Below are 10,133 nucleotides of genomic sequence, written 5' to 3' on the forward strand. Positions count from 1 at the left end.
AATGACTGCCTCTTGGTCTATGCACAAGTTCTTCATGAGCACAATTAAATGTTATGGAATTCCCATTCTTCACAATGTCTTCCATAGTTGGTTATGATCCACATAGTGGATGCCTTTGCGTAGTCAATAAAACACAAGTAAATACCTTTTTGGTATTTTCTGCTTTCAGCCAAGATCCATCTGTTGTTCAGCAGTGATATTCTTTACTCCATGTCCTCTTCTGAATCCAACTTGAAATTTTGGCATCTTTCTGTCAATGTACTTTTGTAAGTATTTCGGAATTATCTTTAGCAAAAATTTCTTTTAATGTGATTTTAATGATATTGTTCGATAAGTTCTGTGATCTGTGGAGTCACCTTTCTTTGAAATGGGTGCAGATATGGATCTCTTCTAGTTGGTTCAGTAGGTAGCTGTCTTCCAAACTTCTTGGCATAGAAAAATGAGTGCTTCCAATTCTTTATCAGTTTCTTGAAGCATTTCAGTTGGTATTCTATCAGTTCCTAAAGTTTCGCATTTCACTTTCAGTGAAAATTGGACTTCCTTTTCAATACCATCAGTTCTTGATTATATGCTACCTATAGAAATGATTGAACATGGTACTGTAATTTGGTTCATTCCTACCATCTTATTTGAATGTTTCCTGCCTATAGAATCCTTCTATATTATAACTTAAGGCTTGAATACTTTGATAATAACCTCTGTGATGATAGGGACTCAGGAAGGAAATGTTTCCTTTATTTGGAGGCTTAGAAGGGCTTCCTTGAAGTGTCACTTGATCTGGTAGACAACATATATGGAGGAAAGAGTCCAGTCCTATGACCAAGTTCTCATTCTGTCACTTATAATGACATGACCTTGGACAAATGATATAACGTTGGGGTTAATCACCAGGATAGTTACGCAGATGGCCTATTTTAAATTACAGTTAGTTTACCAGCCACGTGACTTGTTATTTAACATCTCTCTGGTAGCGTAGTGGTCACAAATCGGGCTGTGAACCTCAGGGTCAGCAGTTCGAAACTACCATCTGTTCCATGGGAGAAAGATGAGGCTTTCTGCTCCCGTAAAGATTTATAGCCTCAGAAAACCTAAACAGGGTCCCTATGAGTCGGAACCAACTCCATGACACATAACAACAACAAGCTACAGTTTTATTAAAGATAAATGAGGTTAATAACCATCTCACATGATTTTGTGAATATTTAATTAATTATAGTATGTTTTGACATACTATATCCATGAGGAACCTGTACATAGACCAAGAGTCAGTTGTTTGAACAGAATAAGAGGACACTGAATGGTTTAAAATCAGGAAAGGTGTGCACCAGGTGTAGTATTCTTTCACCATACTTAGTCAATCTGTGTTCTGAGCAAATAATCCAACAAGCTGGTTTATATGAAGAAGAACATGGCATTAGGATTGGAGGAAGACTCATTAACAACCTATGATATGTAGATGATACAACCTTGCTTGCTGAAAGTGAAAGGGACTTAAAATACTTACTGATCAAGATCAAAGAGCATAGCCTTTGGTATGGGTTGTACCTCATTGTAAAGAAAACAAAAATATTCACCACTGGAGTTAAGAAATATCATCATGATAAACGGAAAAGACTGATGTTTTCAAAGACTTAATTTTGCTTGGATACACCATCAACACTCCTGGAAGCAGCCATCAAGAAACCAACATACATATTGCATTAGGCAAATCTGTTGCACAAGGTATTTCTGAAGTGTTCAAGAGAATAGAAGTAAGATTGAGGACTAAATACCAAGCCAGGGTATTGTCAATAGCCTCATATGCATATGACCATTGGACAATGAATAAGAAAGACTGTAGAAGAATTGATGCATTTAAGTTATAGTGTTGGAGACAAATATTAAAGGTACCATGGACTGCCTGAAGAACAGATAAATCTGTTTCAGAAGATGTACAACCAGAATGTTCCTTATAAGCAGATGGCCAGACTTCATATCTCATACTTTGGATATAGTATCAGGAGGGACCTGTCCCTGGGGAAGGACATCATGCTTACTAAAGTGGAGGGACAGCAAAAAAGAGGGAGATCCCCAGTGAGATGGATTAACACAGTGGCAACAACAATGGGCTCAAGTGTACCAGCAATTGTGAGGATAGTGCAGAATGGGGTGGTGTTTTGTTCTGTTATATCTAGTGTTGCTATGGGTTAGAACCAACTTGATGGCACCTAACAACAACAACAACATGTGAAACCATACTACACAGTGCTTGGCACAAATTAAGTCACTCAATAAGATACTATTTTTTGAATCTTATCTAAATATAGGATTAATATTACATGACTTACAGTTCTTTGAATTTATTTTAGGATCAATTAAGATACTATACCTGAAAGGCTTTTATGACAAGTTAGGCAACATTATTAAAGATGGGTAAGATTTGAGCACACAGTCCAGTTGGAGAAAACAGCCTGAGCAAAGACGGGGGCAGAAAGTTTGGGAAATTAAGGTTGATTATAACATTGGGTATATGGAAGCGAGTAAGGTAAATATGACTGGATAGTTCATGGAGGGACTTGAAGACATGGCTAAGAAGCATATTGCAGAAGTAGACTCCATGTAATATAAATAGGAGAGAGGGCAAAGATCATGCCATGCTTTGATTTGGCATAGACAAGTGAATGTGTTGGTCAAATTAAATCTCCAAGATGGCTCCCTATGATCCACATCTCCTGATACTCATGCTTTCTGCATTCCTCTTACTAGATTGTTGACTGGATCTGGTGACTTACCTCTAATGAATGAAGAGAACACAGCAAAAGTGATAGGATATAAATTTAGATTAGAGAACAAAAGACTAATTTTCTTTCTTTTTTAAAAGTTTTTATTGTGAATTGAGTGATAGTTTATATGGAAGAACATTGATTTTACACTCATTGGTTCATTGCAATGATTACAATTTCCTCCATGCATCATCATTTAACAATATTTGCTTCTATTCCATCTGTGCTTGTTTTGGGGGGGATGCACACAAAAACACTCAGGAATATACAATAATTTAAACAACCAAAGGGCACATGCTTCAAGCCTGCCTCCTGGCTACCAGCACACAGCCTTTCTCGTTCCATGAGTCTGGAATCCTCAGCTGCTCTATCTCTCCATGCCCTCATCTCTGCCTCCATCTCTGGTGTCACTGTTTCTCTGGACAGGGCCCACATTCTGTTAGTGCTCTTCTCCCTTGATGGTTCTAGTGTCCTCTGTTGTTGGACTGTAAGATTAACTGTTCCCCACTTTTTGTTGCAAAACTTCTGCCATTACAGTTGTGAATTTGCAATTAGTCATGATAACAATTACTCACTGTTGAATCGTAAGGATCTTTTCTCTACCTCCTTTTATCAGACCCATCTAGACAAGATGAAAACTATTCAGTGGGGATTCCACCTTCCCCTGCACACTCTGAAAGTAAAGTCCCTCTTGTAAACTTGTAAGCAAGTCACTTCATGCCTTTATAGCTCCCCACCCCCAATTTTAGGTAGCCAATGTAAAGTCTAACTTTTTTTTGTAAATTTGAAATTCAACTTTATTATGGTTCTAAATGGTAAGGAATGGGAATGACAGTAACAAACAAGATTTCACCACTGAACAGTGTGATGTGACCGTAGCAGTCGTATATTTGAAACTCAAAAGGAAACAACTGCGTTCCAACAGCTAGATATGCAGGTCCAAAAAAATGAAGGTATTTTTAACTGCCACATTCACTCCGAAGCCCATTCATCTCCTTCAGCATCCCAAAGATTAGCACATATTCTGCTTAGCTATATAATAAAGTGGCAAACACGCGGCACCACTGACATCACAGGACAGTTGCCTATAAAACTAGACTTCTGACGCTGGGCTCCAACTTCGTTCTCTTACAGATCCTCATCCTCGTCTGGGAGAGCAGTTGTCTGCGCAACCTCTAACTCATGCTCATATTGTGCTGCCAAACCTAGGTCCATGACAACTTCTGGTGGGGCAAGAGCAGGCATTGCAACAAACTCCAAATTAGGATCGCCAATTAGTTTTCTAGCAAGCCAAAGGAAGGGCTTTTCAAAGTTGTAGTTACTTTTTGCAGAAATGTCATAGTACTGAAGATTCTTCTTTTGGTGGAAGACGATGGATTTTGCTTTAACTTTCCTGTCCTTAATGTCCACTTTGTTACCACACAAGACAATGGGGATGTTTTCACATACTCGAGCCAGATCCCTATGCCAGTTAGGCACATTCTTATAAGTAACTCTTGAGGTTACATCAAACATTATAATGGTACACTGGGCTTGGATATAATAGCCTTCTCTAAGTCCCCCAAATTTCTCCTGACCAGCCGTGTCCCACACATTGAATTTAATCGGTCCTCTGTTAGTGTGGAACACAAGGGGATGGACCTCAACTCCCAAGGTGGCTCCATACTTCTTCTCAAATTCACCAGTCAGATGACGTTTCACAAATGTCGTTTTTCCAGAACCGCCATCACCCACCAATACGAGTTTGAACTGCACTTGGGGTTCTCCTTGGGCGGCCATCGCGATGGTTCTTCCAGAAGAGTCTCCCTAAAGACTAACTTTTGTCTGGCTTGTATTGTCTTGCTTTCTGGCTTCCTTAATCTGATGGATTCCAACTACCATGCTGTGAGCTGCTCAGAAGTTGAGGAAGGTATGCTCATATTTGACTTGGACCTTGATCGAATTGAGCACAGGGATAAAATCAAGGTTCTGTCAGCATGAAAGGAGATGGACCAATGGATGGCAGGCAGGCAACTAACAGTGGTGGTCCCAAGTGACTGCTATGTACAAAGCTGCAGTATGCTAGGAAGAATCAAAGGAGGTAACTGATGGAGCTTTCCATCAAACCTTTAGAGTTATGTATTTTAATAAATACTATTTTTTTAAGGCACTCATCATAGAAGGGTAAATTGTTATCCCACTGATCCTTTGATTACTCAATCTAATCCACTCTCCAATGGACATCTGTTACATGTCAAATGAGCTATCAGTTGTAAAGGTCAGTTCTAAAGAGTGATGGAGCAATGTTTTGGGAATAAGCATTTAATCAGCTTTCCCTAAGTGACAACTTAAAAATGTAACTCTTCTTAGATGACTAAGTTGTTTTTTTTAAAAAACCACCATCAACACCGCCAAATCAGTCATATTATGGTCGCATCTCAAAGTACTTTGCAGTTAATATGCTTAGGAAGTAACTAACAGAGCTGAACTAACAGCAAATAACACAAGATTATCTAGTTTGGTGCTAAGTTATGTTTTATAGTCAACATGTCTTGAGAGAGTTTAAAGCAGATGAAGATCATTGAAGGCAAGCATTGCAGGTAAACTTCAGAGAGGTGGGGTCCTAGGAAGTCATGAAAGTGCATCTCTCTGGCCTTTGGTCTTTATTTCCCTCCTCTGCTGCAATGAAATCTAAATTCTTTTAGTAGAGTTTTTTTATACTCATTTTATTAAGCACCGAGTTACTTTTTAAATTTATAGTAGTTCATCTACTAAATCTTGTGGCTTCCAGTTAGAAATTGTAAGTAAACGAATTTTTTTTTTTTTTTTTTGGCAGGGGGTTGTACAGCATTTTAGAGGGTTGGTTTTGAATATAGATAAAGATTTGAATTCAAGCTCTAATGCTTAATGGCACATTGTCTTGTGCAAATTCCTTACTCTCTGTAGTTCTGCCTCCTTATATGTTAACAATCCCACTTAGCTAGGGTTGTTATGAGATGCAGTAAGTGAAACACAGCCACACTGTCTCACCTCCAGAAAGTGTAAGATAATGGCATCTGCTGTAATGATCAGTATAGTGACAATAGACGGTGATGTTAACATAAAATCATGGAAAGATCTGGATATGAAGCAGTTACAACTTGGGTTTCACCTCTTGGTCACTCTTAACATTACATGAATGTACACTAACCAAAAGTAAATGGCATTTACCTTGACTTTATAATAATCATTGCCTTAGATGTAGCAATGATGGATCCAGGTACTTTGTTGTTAGGTGCCATTGAGTTGGTGCTGACTCATAGCAACCCTATGCACAACAGAATGAAACACTGCCCAGTCCTGTGCCAAATTCACAATCCTTTCTACATTTGAGCCCATTGCTGCTGCCACTGTGACAATCCATGTCTTTGGGAGTCTTCTTCTTTTTCTCTGACCCGCCACTTTTCCAAACATGATGTCCTTCTCCAGGGACTGGTCTCTCTTGGCAATAGGTATGAAGTATGAGAGATGAAGTCTGGCCATCCTGGCTTCCAAGGAGCATTCTGGTTGTACTTCTTCCAACACATTGTTTGTTTTGGCAGCCCATGGTACTTTAAAAAATATTCTTCTCTAACACCGTAACTCAAATGCATCAATTCTTCTATGGTGTTCCTTATTCACTGTCCAACTTTCACATGCATAGAGCAAAATATTGAATCTATGGGCAAAATATTGAAAGATGCAGAAAGCATTAAAAGAAGATGGAAGGAATACACAGAGTCACGGTACCAAAAAGAAATGGTCGATGTTCAACCATTTCAAGAGGTAGCATATGATCAAGAGCCAATGATACTGAAGGAAGAAGTCCAAGGTACAGTGAAGGCATTGGCAAAGAACAAGGTTCTTTGAATTGGTGGAATAAAAATTGGTATCTTTCAACAAACTAATGAAGAACTGGAGTCACGCACTCATCTATGCCAAGAAATTTGGAAGACAACTACCTGGCCAACTGACTGGAAAAGATCTGCATTTGTGCCCATTCCATAGAGAGGTGACCCAACGGAATGTGGAAGTCAGCAGACAAACATACATTCACAGAGAACTGCCCGAGGTTCAAGCCAGAGTCAGATGAGGGCTTGCAAGGAGGGATATCATTGCTGATGTCAGATGGATCTTGGCTGAAAGCAGAGACTACCAGAAAGATGTTTATCTGAGTTTGACCAACACCATGGTATTTTAAATAATCTCATCTGGGTACTTAGGGAGGTTCCATTCTATTATCTGTGAAGGCACCAACCATGTAATTCAAGACTGCTAAGTAGAGGCAAGGCAGTATCCTACATGAGAAACTGGCAAGTGTTTAAGAGATCCTGAAGGATCTGCAGTTAGTTGAGATTGTTTATTAGGGTTTGGACACAAATCTAACAGAATTTATGGGTTAGATCAATGGCAGTTGTTAATGAGTCTGTGAGGAAATCCTATCTTGGACCCACTGGCTTTTACTGCAACTCATATTTATAATAACAAAGAGAAGCCTCTTAAATAGAAGGTAAATCTAATCCAATCAGTTAATGCTGAATTATGGCATCAAGTTTCCACATCACTGAATGACACGGGTATAGAGGTGTGTACCATAGAATAACAGTGGGTGTTAGACATTTAAGAAGTTGCTTTATTCCTAATTGCTGGCATTTGCTTAACTGTTTTCTTAATTCTAATTTATGTTTTTATGTTCCAGTTTGTTTACATAGCCTATAGTTCCCAATTGCCTTTATTTGCTTTAATGTTTCTTTAATTTTATTTACAATTTTATACATGTTATTTTGCTTGTGTAACTCATTGTTTGGAGGGGCTAGAAACAACCATAAATCCCTATTGCTAATTAGCCTCATCCTCATGACTGATTAGTCAAGATTATGAGCCTAGAAGTAGGGTAGGGGAGGAGGACTGATAGTGAGTCATAGAATAATTGAATTTTTGAGCTGGAAGGAGTCTTAGAGTTTAGGGCATCTTTCTGATAGAATTCTGTGGCTTACCATCTTCAACACTGGATTTGAGAATAACTCTGAAAAATAACTTAAAAGAATAAAGAGAAAACCCAATCATTGATGATTATGAATAACCCATAATGATGGTTTGAAAGCAGAATTAGTAACTTGATACAAAAATGAGGTATAGAAGAGCAGGGAATATTAATGAGTATAAGGGCATCTTCTTCTGAGTTAAGTACTGTAAACATAGAGGTTTGTTTGAAACTCCCTTCTCAGCAGCTGTGCAGTTTGTAAGGATTTTACCTTGCCTAACTATAAGGTTAGCTATTAGCTTTGCAGTGGGGAGTATTTAAAAGTACACACAACATATGAAGGAAAGAACCTGGAACTGAGTAGCCTGCTTCATTCCAAGAATCCATCTGGCATTTAAAGAACTGCTTGTCCTACATTAAACCCTGCTGAGTAAGAGCCATTTTTCATATCCTCATACCACTATTTTTGGTTTCAGGTACAACAGCTTACTGAGTTTGGGAATGGAACAAGGAGACTTTTCAGGACTACCTAACCAAAGGAAGATCTAGGGTAAGATCGACGAATTCAAAATGAAGAAAACATATGCAGAAATCTCTGATTGGGAAGTCAGGTTAAGAACAAGCTCAAGTGTTCATAAGAAGTAGAAGTCCAGATACCCAAACAATGCGATGACTTTGGTCACTTGTCTTGGAAACCCTATGAAGGGTCACTATGAGTCAGAATCTACTCACTGGCAGTGGATTTGGTTTGCGTTTAGTCACGTGCAGAGTAAAATGGAATAAGAGGGCTTCTAGATAAGAGGGCTTATAGAGCATGGTGGTTCTGTAGGATAAATACTGGACTGCTAGCCACAAGTTTGACAGTTCGAGTCCACCATCCTCTCCATGGGAGACAGATGAGACTTTCTGCTCCCGCAAAGACTTACAGCCTCAGAAACCCTACACAGGTTTGCCATGAGTAGGAACCGTCGTGATGGCACTTAATAACGACACAGCCATGAAAATCTGTGGCCAGCGTCACCAACACTCAATAACTCAGGATGTTGGAGAAAGTTAACAAATCCAACTATCTCCAACAAATGTGTCTGCTATAAAGGGCTCGGTTTTGCAGCTTCAGTACATCTGGAGGCAGCTAAAAGCAAATGCTGCCAAAAGAGTAGTCCCTGAATTTCCAGGAGTTGCAGAGTGTGTAGAGTTGTAGGCCTTGAAATTAACACTGGACTTCAAACTCTTTCTCTCCTCCCAGACTCACTGTCCTTTTGATGCAGTCTCATATCCAGAGAGTATGACATTCAAATTGCTCAGCTCAGACATCGTGGAACAATGCCCACCTTGAACTGGTCGCTCCTTGGGGTGCAGTACAAGGCTCATGCGCCCCAACTCAGTAGCACCCTCTCAGTTACTATGGTGATCGCGAAGGGGGGGGCATCCACTCCTTCCCCGCCTCCGCCCAGGAGATTTCGAACACTCCAATTGGGATAGCTCTCTTCTGTTTCTTTCCCGCCTCATTCTGCTGCAAGCGCTATGCGATTGGCCGGACAGTCGAGGGATACTCTTGAGGGTACCACCTCCTGACAGGAAAAGCGGGAAAGTGTACCAGGTGCTGTCCGAGGCGTGAAGCTCAGAGGCTCTGCGGGAAACAACACACGGTTGGCTTTGGAGCGAATAGTTTCATGTTCCCAAAACGACTCCTCCAGAACTGATAATATCAGGGCGCTGGATCCGGGGCGAGGGCACAACGTTTGAGGGTGGGGACGGTGGGTAGTGGGCTAGGATACGACGGAGATGTTCGGATCCCAAGATGCGCCCTCCAGCGCAGGGGAACAGAGGCCAGAGGGGGCGGGCCGAACTAAGGGGGCGGTGCCAGTGGTAGCGGCGGGAGCCATAAGGTCCAATGAGCGCGCGCACCGCCCACGGAGGTGGGGCGTTCGGACACGGTCCCCCGCCTTCCTCGCTCTCCCCGCCCTTCCTCCCCCCCCCCCCCCCCCCCCGGGCGCCCGGGCCGCAGTGAGTGAGTGGCACTGGCAGCCTGTCAATCGCTCAACCGAGTGGCCTTCGAGCCCGGTCCGCGGCGGCTGCTGGCTGGGTGTGCGGCTCCGGCTGTGGCGGCGGCGACTTCTCCCGCCTCATCAATCTGCTGTCCACTCGGCGTTCGGCCCGCCGGGACCCTTCATCGGGCTTTGCCCCCCACTTCGCCTGCCCGCCAGCTCCCAAACTTTCCTCTTGCGCCCCTCTCGCTCCTCTCGGCCCGCCCGCCGGCCTTCTCCTCCGCCGCAGTTCGCCGCCGCCGCTCCCTCCCCCGGGGCCGCCGAGGCTCGGATCCCTCCCGGCTGAGGCGGTGGCGGCGGCGGCGGCGGCTGAGGGAGGGGAGTGCGCAGGCTGGTGCTGGG

At 42.0% G+C, this 10,133-nt stretch overlaps 1 pseudogene; it reads right to left on the reverse strand.

Moving 5' to 3' along the window:
- Positions 1-3,890: 3,890 nt before the first annotated feature.
- LOC102832805 lies at positions 3,891-4,541 on the reverse strand (annotated as a pseudogene).
- Between the last annotated feature and the right edge of the window lie 5,592 nt (positions 4,542-10,133).

Source organism: Chrysochloris asiatica, unplaced genomic scaffold (assembly GCF_000296735.1).
Source record: "Chrysochloris asiatica unplaced genomic scaffold, ChrAsi1.0 scaffold00014, whole genome shotgun sequence".
NCBI lineage: Eukaryota > Metazoa > Chordata > Mammalia > Afrosoricida > Chrysochloridae > Chrysochloris > Chrysochloris asiatica.